The sequence below is a fragment of the Colossoma macropomum genome, unplaced genomic scaffold, assembly GCF_904425465.1.
Source record: "Colossoma macropomum unplaced genomic scaffold, Colossoma_macropomum, whole genome shotgun sequence".
In the NCBI taxonomy this organism is placed as follows: Eukaryota; Metazoa; Chordata; class Actinopteri; order Characiformes; family Serrasalmidae; genus Colossoma; species Colossoma macropomum.
This window is the reverse complement of record NW_023494809.1, coordinates 15,044,847-15,061,561: the sequence shown is the minus strand read 5'-3', so window position 1 is coordinate 15,061,561 and position 16,715 is coordinate 15,044,847. Positions and strand designations below refer to the sequence as shown.

The 16,715-nt window shown below is 37.5% G+C and overlaps 1 protein-coding gene across 1 annotated transcript in view; it reads left to right on the top strand.

Annotated features, from left to right (window-relative positions):
- Nucleotides 1-5,005: 5,005 nt before the first annotated feature.
- ncoa2 (nuclear receptor coactivator 2) overlaps nt 5,006-16,715 on the top strand; it is a 109,114-nt gene continuing 97,404 nt past the window's right edge. Inside the window, 1 exon segment of the mRNA XM_036558537.1 lies at nt 5,006-5,136. The gene's annotated coding sequence lies outside the window, so the exon portion shown is untranslated.

Below are 16,715 nucleotides of genomic sequence, written 5' to 3'. Positions count from 1 at the left end.
TCAATTATGCAGAAATTTGGGGAAACTCCTTTATACTATTTTTGTACTCCTGTAAAGAGTATTTTGAATACTTTACTTAGCTTCTGATCATTGTTATACTGAGTAAACTCTGTAGTCATATGGTGAAAAGGTGAATGATCTCATTACCATCAACAGAGTTAATTTTCTGAGATGGTCATCTATGCAGTAATTATTGAGGCCATGTGGGGGCACTGCTAGCTGCAATTTTCTACCAAGGGATCAATACTATGATTTATCCCATTTTTTCTGCTGTTAAGGAGTCTAGAAATAGGTTAACAATATATTTGTTGTGTATAAATGATTTGTTTATCTAATATTCCAGCAGACATGTTTATGTGGGTCCAGAAAAGGGGCCACTGTGGGCTAAATATTTGGCCATCACCGACTAGGGGCCCAATTACAAGCAGCCCATAATGGCCCCACTAAGGTCCAACATGGACGTGTTTCCTGGGATATTCAATAGAAGCACTGAACAGTGTGTCGCATACCAACCGATATTGTATCTGTTTTACGCCTATTCCATATAATTCTCTATACTGTTCAAATTCAGCTCTTTTGACAACTGGGCCACAGGTCACTACTGGTCTTATCAGAAGCTTTAGATAAAGTTTTATTTTGTCTTAAACTCAAGGTTTAATCTGTGAAGTTCTCTTTGTGGAGAAACATGAGATTCAGCTGTTACGTTACTGACCTGATATCACCTTTATTTTGACTAATATGAGGAACAAACTGAGGTTTTACAGGGTTTTATAGTCTTTGGACGATTGTGCTGAAGCTTCTTTGTTCTACTGACTTTGTACACCAGAACTTTTGCAGCTGATGTGACAACCTCTAGCTGATATAAACCTCTCATTTCATACATATTCAAATGACATATTAAACACCTGTTTTCATGATAGAATGAGGACCAAAATGGGAAATGGGAAACAACCCTGCAAGTAAAACATTTGGCATGCTTTGGGTGAGTCATTAAAAGTAATAAAAGGATCATTAAAATATACAAAATAACAACAATAACAGTTTCATACAAGAGAGCAGTTCAACGTTATTCACATGGTATTAAAGAGTAACATTCAAAATAAATAAGAATAAAAACAGAGTAAAAGCAGATTTTACATCAAATACATTTTTAAAAATCCATTCCAGTCAAATCTCTCCTTATTCCATACAGTTAACCAGGCTGTTGTTGTTACATTGATATATGTTAATGAGCTCTGTTCTCATTGGCTGTCCTGTATTGGGCCTCATTTAAAAACACTTAGGCCCAATCCCATTTCCTCTTTTTACCCTTACCCCTTGTTTTCGAGTGTCACCCTAACCCCTTGGAACTGACTTACAGAGGGTAGTGCTTGAAATCTTGCCCTACGAAATGGGACAACCCTCAAAAAAAAACCCTCCAAAAAAAACATTGCTTGATTAACAGGCTACTAGCGGTGCTCTGTAAGTAACCCAGCCCGTCCTTAGTGATCGCAGAGAAGGGAAAAGTTCAGCAACCTCGCTGCTGGGCTTTAGTTATATTTAGGGCATCATATGCTTTCAAAGAGTGGATTATTTACTATCGCCCTCCGCTAATTCATTGGTGATACGAAGCTGAAGTCAGCTATTCACCAGCTTCTTGTGCGAATTTTCCCGTTCCACCTTAAATGGAGCAAAAGTTACATTCTGGCGCTTCAGGCGTCAATACTGCTGGACTATTTAAGGTGGAACGAGGAAGTTAGCTAGCTAGCTACTGAGGCATTAGCATGCTATTAGCGAATTTTTATGCTTGTTATGAAGAAAACGACCGTAATACATTGAAACGACATTAAACTAAGATAATACAATGATTGTCGTAATAAAATAGACAAAATACTTACATTTGTGGGTTTCTTTGGTCGCTCGCACAGCCATCTTGCCGGGTTTTCTTTTTTTTTCTCATGACACTCCGATTGGAGGGGCCATGTAGCCGTAACACTTCCCCCTAAGTTACCCTTCTATCTCGACAAAAATTAGGACACCCTAACCCTAGACGTGAACGCGCAAAACAGAGGGCTAAGGGCTAAGTGGTAGGGGCGAGGGGGTGAAACGCTTCTTATAACTTCAGTGTGAGAGGATGGGGCTAAGCTGCTGTAGGCAGAATAAGTGGATATATGTAAAATGGTTTTTGTGACATAAATTCAGTAGATTTACAAGAAGATGTTTTTGCAGCTTAGTTGCCATGTATGAGCCAGGGAATGAACAGTACATTTTAAAACTTCATACTCATTAAAGGCCAGGGGAACGTTTTCATGACATGGGCCCTTTAACACATTAAAACCCAAAAAATTCAATTAAGTCCAGATGAGCACTAAAGATTTTGCTGTGTAGTTTAAAAGGATGGAAAACATCATAAAACCCACTTATTCTGTGAAACACAGTGGAGAGTGAGTTTGTATTTGACTGTGTATTGGCCACTAAAACTGTTTCTGCTCAGATATGACCAAACTCTTCATCATCATGCAGGAGGAGAACAGCCGGAAACACACTGCCATGACAACCCAGCAGCTTCCACGGCCAAAAATGTGGAAAATAGATGACGTGCCAAGTTCAGTTTGATCTAAGCATGCAGTTCGCATGCTGAATACTGTACTGTATGAGATAAACAGAAAAAAATTGTTAATTATTGCATTAGAGGCTCATCTGAGCATCATTTATGAACACACAGAACATTTAGGACCATTTGTCACAGACCTTAGCATGTCCTGATATTCAAATGTCATGCAAACAAGTATTAAAGATAACATGTTTATTGAATGAGCCAGTCATAATAGTTCTAGAGAGTGTTTACAAGACACTAGCTGATTAGGGTAAAAATCATTTTAATTCAAAGGTAATGTGCTTAAAGGACCCATATAATGGAAGACAGAAGGTTTAATGTTGTATATAAACGACAAGTTTCAAAGCATACCATTCACCACCCTGTCCATAGATTAAATATATAGAAACTAAACTGCAAAAACAACCCAATTGAATTCACTGTTTCTGCGATGTCACAAAAACACATTTACATATATCCACCTATTTCATCTACAGCAGTTTAACCACACTCACTGACACTGATGGCATAAGGAGAGTTTCATCACTCCTTCTGCTTTTTAAATGAGGAATATACACAATACAGAGTAGCCAATCAGAACAGATCTTACATATATATCAGTTTTAAAGGCACAGTAAACAAGCTCAATTATAGCTGTTTTTGATACATAAAACCACATAAATGCTATAAGTGGACATCAGAGGAAAAAATAAAATGCAAGAAAAGCATAGGATATGGGCCCTTTAAGGACTTGGTTTGGGGTTTGGAAAAACGAAAGGCCTATTTCTGGTCCCAATTCCTCCAAGAGAAAAAAGAGAAATCTAAAATCGCATCCAGATGTGTGATTGCATACAGTTACAGCCATCCAGAGTGAATGTTATCCAACTTATGATAATTCCTTCTTTTTTTAAACATTTTGCCTTTCTATTCGTTCCAGTAGGTAAGCCAGTATAAAATGTTCAAATGCTTTGATTATTGATGTTGGTAAAAACCTACTGTGCATTTGATAGAACCAGTGAGAATAAAGGTATGAATAATCACTTAAAACACAATATTTTTGGTGATATACAGAATGTTTACAGTATTATACTATACAGTTTTAAAACTATATGCATAGACCATTACTATCTGTGGTAATAATCCCTTCTTTCACTTCCTTCTTACTTGTGTTGTAGACTTTAAAGGGAAACTCCACAGATTTTTCAAAATGTCTGAATAATTTAGTGGTCACGATATAAACAAAGTCATTCAGAGTGGTTTGATGTGAAATGGTTAATTGTAAAGACTTTTCTGTCATTGTAGAACATCTTTACAGTGGTGGTGACAGGAACCAGGGATTGTGATGTCTACAACATAAATACAGCCATTTTGTTTACTATCCAAATCCACCAGTGACCTTGTTTTCTGGGTTTTATGTGTAATGTTGATGATGGTAAAAAAGTGATGAATCTGAAAAAAATAAGACTTATTTGGGAACTAACTTTGTGAGCTATAGTTTTTAGATGTGGACTTCTAGTTCCTTTCACCACCACTGTGAACAGTTCTGACTTGGTACGTTTCTGTAGAACGGAACATTTCAGAACAAACCTCTCTGAATCACTTTGTTTACATCTTAACCATTTACTAACGCAGAAATGTAGAAAAATCAGGGGAATTCCCCTTTAATCATTTTAATTTTACTATTTACTAAACACAGACACAAATACCTTCCAACTAGTCCACAAAAAAGACTTGTTTTGTTTTCAGTCTAGTCATTTTATTCCTTACCTTTATTCTGCTGTGTACAATAAAAACTTGTAACAATTTTTTTTAAGTTTTATATGTTTGTTTTTCTTTTCCCACCCTTATTCAGACAAGCCCCGCCCCTCTTGCGCTGGGATAGGCTATTGACTCAATATGGCGCAATATGGCGGTGGGAAAAGAAATAAAACTGAAACAAAAATAAATGTAATTAAATTAAAACTATGAGTTAACCTCAGTGCCAAAAGAGTAGGGCGTTCCAATATCTAGAAATCAGCAAATAAACAAAAAATAAAATAAAAATGTATTAAAATAAATTGAAATAAAATAAAATACAATAAAAAGAACTATTAGCCAATCCCAGTGCAAGAGGGTGGGACTTGACGCAATATGGAGGTGGGAAAAACAAAAACGACAAAAATCACTAGAATAAATGGAAATAAAATAAATCGAACTATTACCCAATCCCAGCGCAGGAGGGCAGGACTTTCACGCCATATAGGGGCGGGAAAAAACATAATAAAAATAAAATAAAGATAAATAAAAATAAATGGAAAAAATAAAAGAACTGCTGGCCAACCCCAGCTCAGGAGGGGCGAGGCTTTGGTGTTCCAGAACGTCGTGACTATTTGTGAATAGCCAATTCTCGCTTAGTGGGCGTGGCCTGAACGAGCAGATCAACAACACGCAATAGATCAGTAGCAGCCAAAGGCAACATGGCGGCAGCGCTAAGTTCCACTGCTGATTTCCCAGCGCGAAGGTCAGAGCCGGATCCAAAACACATCATCTAACCGCGGACAAACCCCTCCAATCCCCGCGCTGTAAGTAATATTACACAGTCTCTCCCTCATGTGTGGTTTAAGGCGCTTTGCGAGGCTATTTTGTTTATTTCTTTATTTGTCCCTCCCTCCCCCCTCAAAACACGACGAGGCTGAAGTTGGCTTCCTATTCGCATTTTCCGTTCCACCTTAAATGGTGCAGCAGCTACATTCTGGCGTTCCAGGCGCCAGAATGTAGCTGCTGCACCGTTTAAGGTGGAACGGAGAATTCGAAGAAGAAGCTAACTTTCAGCTTCAACACGAAGGGATCGTGTCCCGCTTGTGCATTAGCTGAAGCGGCGGTGCTGAGTTGGATGAGTTTTTCTGCTTTTCTTTTGCTTTTAGGAGCCTTTTCCAAACAAGACTTTATCTCTGTGTTTATGTTTGTACTTCATCGCTGGTGTGACGGCTAATCCAATTGTGGAAGGTGCACATTCAGCCGCTTAGAGGAGTTGCTTTTTGCGCTGAAAGTTGAGCTAGCTAAGCTCGGCTAGCGGTCGGCGGTCCGTCGGCGTTACATCGCAGTCCGGTGAAAGCGCAACGTGAAGACGTAGAAGCTTTTAGGAGTACAGTACTCTCTGTAGATGATCACTGGAGCTGGTTTAATCCAGGAAGGTCTGCTTTAGAAAAGTTTTGTAGGGATGCTTCTAAATGCTTCATTCACTCTAATGAAGACTTCAGGCCTTCAGGACCTTCAGACTGACAGGACACAGTTTGATTTGGATGGACAGGTTTGCTGGTCGATGTGGTCTTGAAGTTCTCCAGCACTGGGTTCCTTAACCTTTAAGCTAGAATTTATTTTGGTTCGGGAGTTTCCATGTAAAGTCTTGTTAGTTTTGGTTGCTTGGCTTGTTCTCCATTGGTTTGCTAGTGTTGGTGTAAAGGAGAAGCCAGTGAGATTTTAACCTTTGGATCATGAGAAGAAGCCTCAGCACTTACAGTGAACAAGAATATTTGACATTTCTTTCATCCTACAGCGTGGAAAATTCAGCAGACTTTAACTTTCTGTCATAACTTGGCTTCACATTCTTTTTTTTTCTGAATGCTGATTTCTTCAGTGTGATTTAAAGGGCACATCATAGAAAACTGATTTTTCTTCTTTTTGGTAATAAGAGTTTGATGTGGTTTGTAGCCATTGGTAAAGTTTTAAAACATCCCATATATGGACATTAGCTGCTGCAAAAACAGTCCAATTTAAAATAGCTGTGTATATCCACCTATTCAGCCTACAGACGTATAGCTAAGTTGTAAGGAGTGTTTCATCTTGCACTGCTTTCTGAATGAGACAAAACTGCGGAGAGCAAATCAGAAACCGTTAATCTGCAGAATCAGTCACAATTAAGACACTAACAAAAACAGTCTTTTTCATTCTAAGTGGTAGAGAGAGATTGACAAATGGTTATGTAAAAATGAATTATGAGTATTTTGGTATATAAAACCACACAAATGTCAGAAAAGTGGACGTCAGGAAAAAAAATAACACATGAAATGTAACATGTTTGCCCTTTAAAGGAAGTCTCAGTGAGATCTTGATTCTAGATCATGAGAACGTAAAGCAATGTCTCTTTTTTTTATTTTTTGATTTAAGGAGCAAAATAAGGCATTTGGAGGTGATGTGCTACCTTGTAATACTATACAACTGTGTTCTTCCCACATTATTATAAAACGCTACATGCTAGCAGCCTCTGAGATGCACAGTGTGGTGCCTGCTGTTCTGCTGATGCAGTCTGCCCAGGAGATTTTATGGTTTTTATTTATTTTTCAAGTCTGTTTTATTTTGCAGGCAGCAGTGCGAGTCAGGGCTTCTTTCTAAGAATTTTCCTGCTTGGATGCTGGACAGCTTTAGCTTCAGCTTAGATTTGCATCAGTTCGGTTTGTGGTGGCTTTTGTTTGGATGACATTTCAGCTAGAGTTAGGCTGTTGACTTGAAGGGCAATTCCACCAGATTTTCAAAATTTCTATATGCTTGTAGGAATAAGATGTATAGTCTTTCAGAGTGGTTTGTTGTGAAATGTGCCATTTTTACCAAGCCAGAATTGTTCATAGTGATGATGATAGGAACCTCTAAAAGCTCCCTCACAGAAAGTTATTTGTGTGTAAGTTATATTATTATGAAATGGTTATATATTCTTCCTAATGTGTGAGATATTGTAAAGTAAAGAGAATGTATTTTGTTTAGATTTATCACCGTTTTACCATCATCAGTATTACTTATGAAAACTCATATATATGTAGATATATGTAGGTTTGCTGGTGGTTTTGGTTAGAAAATAAAATAGCTATATCTGTGTTGTACACAAGGTGACCCCTGGTTCCTATCAACACCACTGTAAAGAAATCAGAGTCTCTACAGTGAACCACTTCACCACTCAGCATGAGTTTGTTTACATCTCGACCACTGAATTATGCAGTAATTTTGAAGAAATGGGTGGAATTTCCATTTAACTTCAATTTAGGAGCAGATCTGATGGTTGCATTTCTGTTAGAAGTGGATACAAACATTGGAACAACAAAACTGCTGATTTGCCAGAACGTTTTGAATTGAGGCCATCACATGCAAAGTTCTCACAGAAAAGAAATCTGAAATTCTTCGTATAATTTCTTATAATTTTAATTGCTGTTGTTATTGCATGTTTTTTTTTCTTTTTTATTCATATTCAAACCCAGGCCTGACTGTTTTGTCTATTTTTCTCTGGAGTTAGTTTGAAAATGAGAAACAACAGGACTGTTTTGTTTCTCTGTGTCGGTCAGTTGTGCTGTTTGAATGCTTAGTCATGTTGGTTAGGCTGGTAAACAGAGCAGGTTGCTGGTTGTTGGAAAATAGAGGATTCTGCTGACCGAGGTCAGCTGATTTTAGTTGTAAGGCAGGCGCGGGCCTTTTGTAGTGCTTGGTTTCTTTTGGTCTAAAGTGGTCTCTCATCTATTTTAAGGAATCGTGTCATTTATTCCAGTACTGCGGACGTGCACAGTGATTTGTGGTGATGTTTTATACCAGATTTAGTGTTTTTTGTTTTTTCAGACCAACATCAAAGCATTTTCCTCAGTGTGTGATTGGAGAGCATCACCACAGACCTCTTTTTTCCTTTTAATTGGCACTAATTAGCTTTGATCTGCATAGCAGTATGACAGTGTAAATCAATATCACGATACATTGTCACAGTAAGCTTTTCTGAGTATTGTGGATATCAGTGCTTAAAGAACACTGCCCAATTACATGCTTCATTATAAAGAGTGCATAATTAATCCTATTGTTTAATTGGATCTACTGCTGCGTGCTGAATAAAAATAATTGTATTCTTAGTTTTTGAGTTATTTTTTCATATGTGGCACTGCTGTTATTTACTAGCTTATCAGCTTGATGCATATTGTGTATCATGAAAATGTCTTGAAGTATCGTAATTTTTTTTTTTTTAAGCTGTATCGCACAGCCCTGTTAAATTGCTGCACATTTCAGTTTTGACTTGCTTTGCAATATTTTGGTTGATCAGTAATGATTGGCTTTAGGGATGTGAATTGTGGCAAATTCTTTTGACCAATAACCGACTGACGTTGGTCGAAAAATCATCATTAACCATGACGTTACCCATGAAAATATCATTGATAAAATCCTGAAATCTGATTGGCTAAGCTACATTCAAAGCCATTGTGAAATATTTGATAAATGCACAATTAGGAGCATATCGCTGTTGTTGGAAGAGAACCTTGTATCTCCAAAATGGTAACTTTACAGGAGAAGGAAAAAACCTACTTTCCTTTTAATGTAAGTCAATGAAACCAGACTTTTTTTCCAAGTCATTTCTTTTAGTCCATTAATCATGAAATTTACACACTGTGTAAAGGGTAACAGGCATTTTCAAATTATGTCAAAAACTGAAAAACGTTAAAAATGGAGATTTTCTTCTGATAGCAGCAATATATCATATTATGCTGCTGAAGGTTAATGTCACAAAAATGGTTAATAAACAATATATTGTGCAGGCCTGAAGGCTAAAGGCAAATATCACAATGACAATTAATAAACAATATGTTGTACAGCCCTAGAGGCTGAAGACTGTCATAATAACGATTCATAAGCAATATATTGTGTAGTCTCAGAGGCTGAAGGGCAGTATAATAATAACAGTTAATAAACAATGTGTGTTTATTAACAATGTATAGTGCAGCCAAAGAGGCTATAGGCTAATACTGTGATGGCAATTAATAAGTGATATATTGTGCAACCTTAGAGATTGTAGGCAAATATCATCATAGCCATTAGTAACCTATATATTCTGCAACCTTAGAAGCTGTAGGCTAATTCTGCAATAACAATTAAACAATATATTGTACAACCTTATATGCTGTAATTATAATAACTATTAAAAAGCTATATATTCTGCAAAAACCTAGAGAATGATAGCTAATATTGTGATAATGATTAATAAATTATACATTGTGCAGCTCTAGAGGCTGAAGGTTAATATCACAGTAACAATTATAAACAATACATTGTGCAGCCATAGAGGCTAAAGGCTATATCATGATAATTATTAATAAACCAAATGTTTTGCAACCTTAGGAGCTGTAGGCTAATATTGTGATGTGATTTAATAAGTGATATATTCTGCAACCTTAGAGGCTGTAGGCTAATATCATGAAAGTAATTAATAAATAATGTATTATGTGGTGTAGGCTATAGGCTGTAGGCTAATTATGTGGTAGCCATTAATAAAACTATTTATTGTGCTGCTTCAGATGCTGTAGGTTAATATCACAATAACTATTAAACAATATATTGTGCAGCTTTACAGGCTTGTCACTGTGGCTTAGGCTCATTCATGCATTGAACAACTAAATATGGCCATTTCTCCAGTGGATTCCCTGGTCACATGACCTTCCGGGAGGCTGTGTGGAGGGCAGGAAGGGAAGTGCTAGTTCACGTGCAAACACCACCATGCAGCCATGACTTCATCCTGGAGCTGCTGACCTTTGCCTCTCTTCATTGATTGAGCCGTTTCGTCACAGTGGTTGGTGTTAGCCATTTAAACTTTGGCCTCGCTGTTTAAAACCAGTAGAACAGCTTATGCTGAAGTCTCAACATTACTTCTTCACACGCATGCTCAGTTACAGTTCTGAAAGGAAGCCAATTTGATTTTACTTTTCTGGCCTTTGGATCAGAAAACTAATCAGTGTTAGGTAATCATGATTTGACATTTAGGAAAAAGAAAGCACAAAATGCATGAGTTTAAGGTGTGTTTAATGGGGTATTATTAGTCTGCCAATTTGGGCTGTTAAAATTAATAAATTGAATTGACTGTTAAAAAACAGAAATTAAAATTGTTGTTCTCGAGGAATCTGCAGTGATAGCATGATAATACATATTTGAAATTTTCAGAATCCAATTTACAGTATTACTGTTTAGAAATAAAACATATCCCCAAATTTGTGGAGTTAATTTTCTACGTAATTTGAACACAGAAGGTGTCCATTGCATTGTAAAAATTTAAAGAGGCCAATAGAAATACTCACTCAATACAAAATCACTCCTAGTAAGTTGAGAAAGTTACTGCTTTGGAGAACTTTTTATAAACAGAGAGTCTGTATATGTGTATTTAAAGTCTATTTAAAGGCTTCCCAGAGTCTTACCATTCTCTGTGTTTTCACTGTGCATCATCATGGGGCCAGTGAAAGACAAAAGATGGGCAAAGTTTTTAGAAGTCATTTACACATTGCTCTTTAATGATGGTAAAATGGTGATAAATATGAAAACATAAGTTTTCTTAGGGGACTGTTTTGCCTCACAACAGCCTGTCTGTCACCTCCACCATGAATGGATAGTAAAAATGCCAGGACTTTCTTGAAACTATTGTAAAACAAGTTCTCAGTCATCAAGCAACATATTCATAACCATGCCATGTAATAACTTTCTCTAAGGGAGCTTTTAGAGGTGGACATCTGGTTCCTGTCACCCCTGCTGTGAACAATTCTGACTTTAGGTTTAAGAACAGAGCATTTCACACTAAAGCACTTTGAATGAAGTCCATTTAATTTACCATTGGACAAGATAACAATGTTTAACCATTTAATTATTCTGAAAATGTGGTAAAATTGGTGGAATCCCCCCCTTTAGGTTGAGCGTCTAAAAGCAGGTTATGATGCAGCAGTTCAGTTAACTAGTAACGTTTATAAAATCCTGGGCCAGAAACTGGATTCAGGATCCAGATTTGTAGAGCTGGTTTATGAAGTCTCTGTGGAATCCAGTAACTTTCCAGCCGTAATGTTCTTCATTCAGTCTGAGGATTGCCATAACCACATTATTCTGAATTGGCCTAATTAGAAGAAAGCAGGAAAATGATGACCTTCTTGTCCGCCTTGATTAGCTCTGAGCTGAAATGAATGTAATTTTCTCTCTCTCTCTCTCTCTCTCTCTCTCTCTCTCTCTCTCTCTCTCTCTCTCTCTCTCTCTCTCTCTCTGTAAATGCCTGTTGCTGTTTGTGTGTGCTGAGAATTTTGTTAATGTCTCAGATTATGGCGGGTGCAAAGGGCAAAGAGTAAACCAGCTCTACATAAATCACATTGCTGCTGCTGCTGCTCTACTGCAATGTACTTTTCCAAAGTCCAATCATTCGGTGCCTCTTTAGGGGGTTGTCATGATTAACGACTGCCGAATGATTTAGGGCTTAAAACCTGATCAACTAAACAAGTAATCAATTCCAATTATTTTGGGCTGATTCTGCAAACTAACACTCTTAAAGGGGAAGTCCATTTTAAAAAAGTGGTGATAGGAACCAGGGGTCGTGATGTCTATAACACAAACGGAACCATTTTATTTGTTATCCCAAACCTCCAGTGAACCTACATGTGTCTGCTGAGTTTTATATTTAATGTTCATGATGGGGAAAATAGTGTAAAATCTGGGAGGGGAGCTTTCTTTACGACCTATTTTGCCTCACAGCACCCTGCGTGTACCCCTCCACTAAATGGATTTAAAATTACGGAATGGAATTTACACTTTTGCAATTTTGAAAGCTCGGTGGAATTCCCCTTTTAGTGAACTGGTTTCTAATCAAAAAAGCTTTTCTTAGAAATTTTTAATCTATAAGTTTGGCATTAAAGTGAATCCACAAGAATAATTACTCTTGACTGTAGTAGATAAGGAGGTACCACTGTACATTACTTCTGTAACAGATGGGCTGCCCTTCCTAAGGGAAATACCACCACATTTTAAAACTTTTGGCATAATTAAGAGGTTGATGTCAATGCATTCATTCATTGTGGTTTGGTGTGAAATGCTCTGTTTTATAGAAACTTACTGAATCAGCATTGTTCACAGTGGTGGTGATAGGAACCAGATGTCCACCTCTAAAACCTCCCTCAGAGAAAGTTACCACATGAAATGGATCTGAATACAGTTCCTTATGTAGAATTTTTTTTAAAAAAGTAATTGGAATTTCCCCTTTTCACTTTCCCCATTTTTCAGTAGTTTTGAAAAGAAACAAAAGAATTGGAAGAATTTTAGTTTTTATCTCAGTTTTTATCTTTCTCTGTTGTGTGCAAATGTTAAATGACAGTTCAAAAATAATATTTACCACTCATTTCTAAAAACATTTAAAAGCATTTGATATTACAGTTACAGTCGAATACATAATTTAATAGTTCTATTTATAGTTCTATTTTGTTTCATTGAGAAGTGTATGATGAATATGCTTGGACACAGATAAGTAAACTAAAACTATAATCAGTTTGAATATTGAACCAAAGTAATCACATCCCTCCCTAGCCCAGTTCTCTGATTCTGGGTGTGGATGTGTGGGTGTTTTATAAATGGTGAATAGGTCCCTCAGCGGCTCTGTTTCCTGATTTCATGATGAATCATATATGCAATATACGTGTGAATATATATTAAAGGATACATTTTCAGGCTTGATGTGATTTAATTTGATGTTTGAGGTCCATTTCTGATATTTTATCAGATACAGATGGTTTGGCTGAGATAAATAAAAGTTCTCCACGACCTCTTCAGTTTATAAGCACTTCAGGAAAAAACCCAGTCATTTGAGAGTGGGTATGTCCGTAGCATAAAGCCTTGCCCCTGTTCACTTTACTCTGATAGGCTGTCTAATTTTGACCATGAGCAGTGATTTTGATAAAAGATCAGACTCTGTTGAGACTGGGAGACTAATCAGCTGTACAGCTTTGTTTTCTGTTTATATACAGTTGTTATTACATTATTACTGTTTTTACATTATTTTTATACCATTGAAATCTCCTGATGTCCTTTACACTATCTGGACATTCCATGATGGATGGACCAACAGAAATAATTTAGAAATAAAACCTCATTACATTACATGCGCATTAAGGTTAAAGGGAAATTCCACCTGTTTTTCAAACTTTCTGCATAAATCAATGGTTGAGCTGTAACCAAAGTCATTCAGAGTGGTTTGATGTGAAATGGTTCATTGTAGGGGCTGTAAAGCTAAAATTTTAGTGATTTGATATTTTATGTATAATAATTTAATTTATCAACCTAGAGTTCCTGCTGTAGAGCACCTGGTTAGGCAGTGAGTGGTGACAGTAGCAGTGTGCTGACAAGTGTGCTGAGTGGTGGAGACATATGAGCTGAGAAAGAGAGTGAGAGAGAGGTTTATTCCACATGCCTCCACCTTGGTGGAATGAACCTCTCTTTATATATAATGTATAATATCTCTCACTATATACACATACCTACTGTGCAGACACCTCGCTATATGGGTAAACATGTTTCATGGACAGCTCTCACTCTGCTCTTTTAGGTTTTAATAAAAATTTTAATATAAATAGATTTGAGGGTAAAGGTGCTGCAGATGGCGATTGAGTTGAAAACAAATTTCTGTTCTTCCTAATGTGTTTAAACACTGAAACTATGAGGCTAATGTAGCTAACAAGCAGTGGAAGCTTATACCCCACCAACTAGCACTGCGCTCATTGCATGTCTAAATCGCAGTGTTTCACACTTTGCACTGCACTGAATTTAATTAAACAGAAGTAATTATTCTTTGTGTATAATGATTAATGTTCAAGTACTGACCATATTCATCATATACTCAAAAAAGCGTAGTAATGTATTTTGTCTCAATAACGATAAATGTAGTCATATTGCCTGTCCCTATTTTAGTTGACATTTCCAGTTAACAGTATTTCATACAATCTCAGAAACTACATAATAAAGTCTATTAGAGATTACTGAATAACTCTACACTTCTTTGGGGGCTTTTGCCCACTTTTATGATTAACAAACATGTCTTGGCTGATTGGCTGTATTTAAAATAATGAGGTAGTTATATGAATGAGATTTTTCCTTTATAGTGGTCAGTTCTTTGTGATTTTAGTCTCAGTGGTGATGGGGTCCAGTGTGCTGAGCGTGGACGCGCTGCTCTGAGCTGTGAGTCTGCAGCACTGGTGTCTGATGGTGTTCCTCACTGCAGTGGTGGATTTTCTGCTCGAATCAGAGTCTGTTTTTGGCAGCCGACCAAGCGTGTGATCTCTTTGGCATTGAGTGAGTATTGGCACCAGTTCAGGAAACCTCTCTGTCTGGGTGGTGGGCAGATTGGGGGCTGAGGAACTGAAGGAAATTCCGTGTTATACGGAACGCCGAGTGCAGGGCAGGTGAAGCCGAGGTGAACTGGAGGTTGAGCTGCCATTAGACCCGACATTTCTTCTCTTTCACTTCATAAAGGAGGTGGAACGTGAGGCCACGTGGTAGTACAAGGTCAAACTGTGGGCAAGTGCCTATATACGCTTATATATCTGCATAAAAAGACCACCAAGACTCCCAGCAACTTTCACTTTCGGAATCCCTGGTTGTAGTGGTGAGTCAGATTTACAGCCTGTGTTTGATGTTCCTCAGTTCCTTAGTTCCTCATGCATGAAGCGTTACTTGTGGCTCTTTTTGTGTTTACTATATGTGATAATTCTGTATTTCATCTGAAAGTTATAATTAAGTATAGATTTTTGGGCAGTTGGAGCAGTGTGACGTAGCACAGCACCCAAATGTTCTAGTTTTGTACTGTTTCTGTTTACTTTTCTAATAAATGACTTTACGTTAGCATGACCGACTGATTTTGGTAGCTTTCTTCATTGATTGATTTGGTTCAGTATGAATGTTCCCTTCCAAATTGGATCTACTTCCTGTTGGTGGATTCTAGGATGGTAGATGCTCCATCTGTCTGTTCATATATCTAGGATCTGAACAGTACTTTGCATCTGTTATCAATACTGACATTAGAGGCTATACATTTTGTTAATTAATTTATTAATATTTTGTTATTTATTGTTTATACATAGTGTGCTTAGCTGGGGCTGGACAAGATAACATTGTTTATTGTTATTGTGATAGTGTACTATAAATTATATAAATAGTGCTGCTCGTATACAGTTGACTGGGAGAAGGCGCGCTATCCGAACTACACAGCTTGGTCAGGCTTGGCTGTCGCTGTTGCGTCTCTTGCTGTAACACTCAAAATGCAGCTCCACACATTACACTATGAATTGTGTCGTGACACATTTTAGAACACAACAACTTGCTAAAATATGTCTGTGTAGTGCCTGGAAAATTCAGGCTGATCATTCAGGCTCCGTTGTTATGACTGCAGCCCAAACAAATGTGAGTCAGGATGGTGGCAGAACACAAAAGATTACACGACAAACAAACGCCGACTAAAAAATGTGGAGGTTAAAAACAATATATGGCGGACGAGAGTTAGGAGTTAGTAAGGAATGACGGTGAGTATGTTACAGCAACTGTATGTAACTCGTCCATTCGCTCTTTTTAAACGAGAGGAGCAACAAGCGGAACCTTGAATTCCCCTGCTGACATATGGAAATACCTGCAGAATCGCTCATCATGCAGCTTCAGCTAGCTCTTGTAAGAGGCAGTGGGATTCCCCATGTTGTTGTCTTTTTCTGTAGAATGGGATGTACCCAGTGTATGCACCACTTAGTTGCAGTAAAAGAAGCTTAAAAGAAGAATGTTTTCAGATTGTTTAGACAGAAAAACGCTTTGGACTTGGTGTGAAGCTCCCACTCGTTAAAATTACATTCGTTTTTTTCATTCAAAAAAATCGTACTTGGTGTGAAAAGGCCTTAACTGTCCAGCCCTGCCCTCAATCAGTATCGGCTATTGGCCGGTCGTGATAAAAGGCGATCCCAAAAACACTGATTGGTCCATCTGTAGTAGAGACTCAGTTTTCTTCACAGTGGTGGTGATAGAAACCAGGGGTTGTGATGTATTTATTTACTGTCCAAAACCACCAGTGAACCTACAGGTGTCTTCTGAGTTTTTGTATATAGTGTTGTTGATGGTAAAATAGTGATAAATCTGCAAAAACTGTACTTGGACTGCATGTACCCCTCTTCCATAAATGGATTTAAAAATACTGAAATTCTCAAAACTATCGCAAATTATTGTCTCACATATCAGTCACCGTAACACCCTGAATAACTTTGTTTGGATCTTAACCTTATAATTATGCAGCAATTTTGAAAAGTTGGTGGAATTCCCCTTTAAAAGCTTAAATTCTTGTTTTTCCGTGAAGTTTTTCTGCTAAGACCTGGTTCTCTGG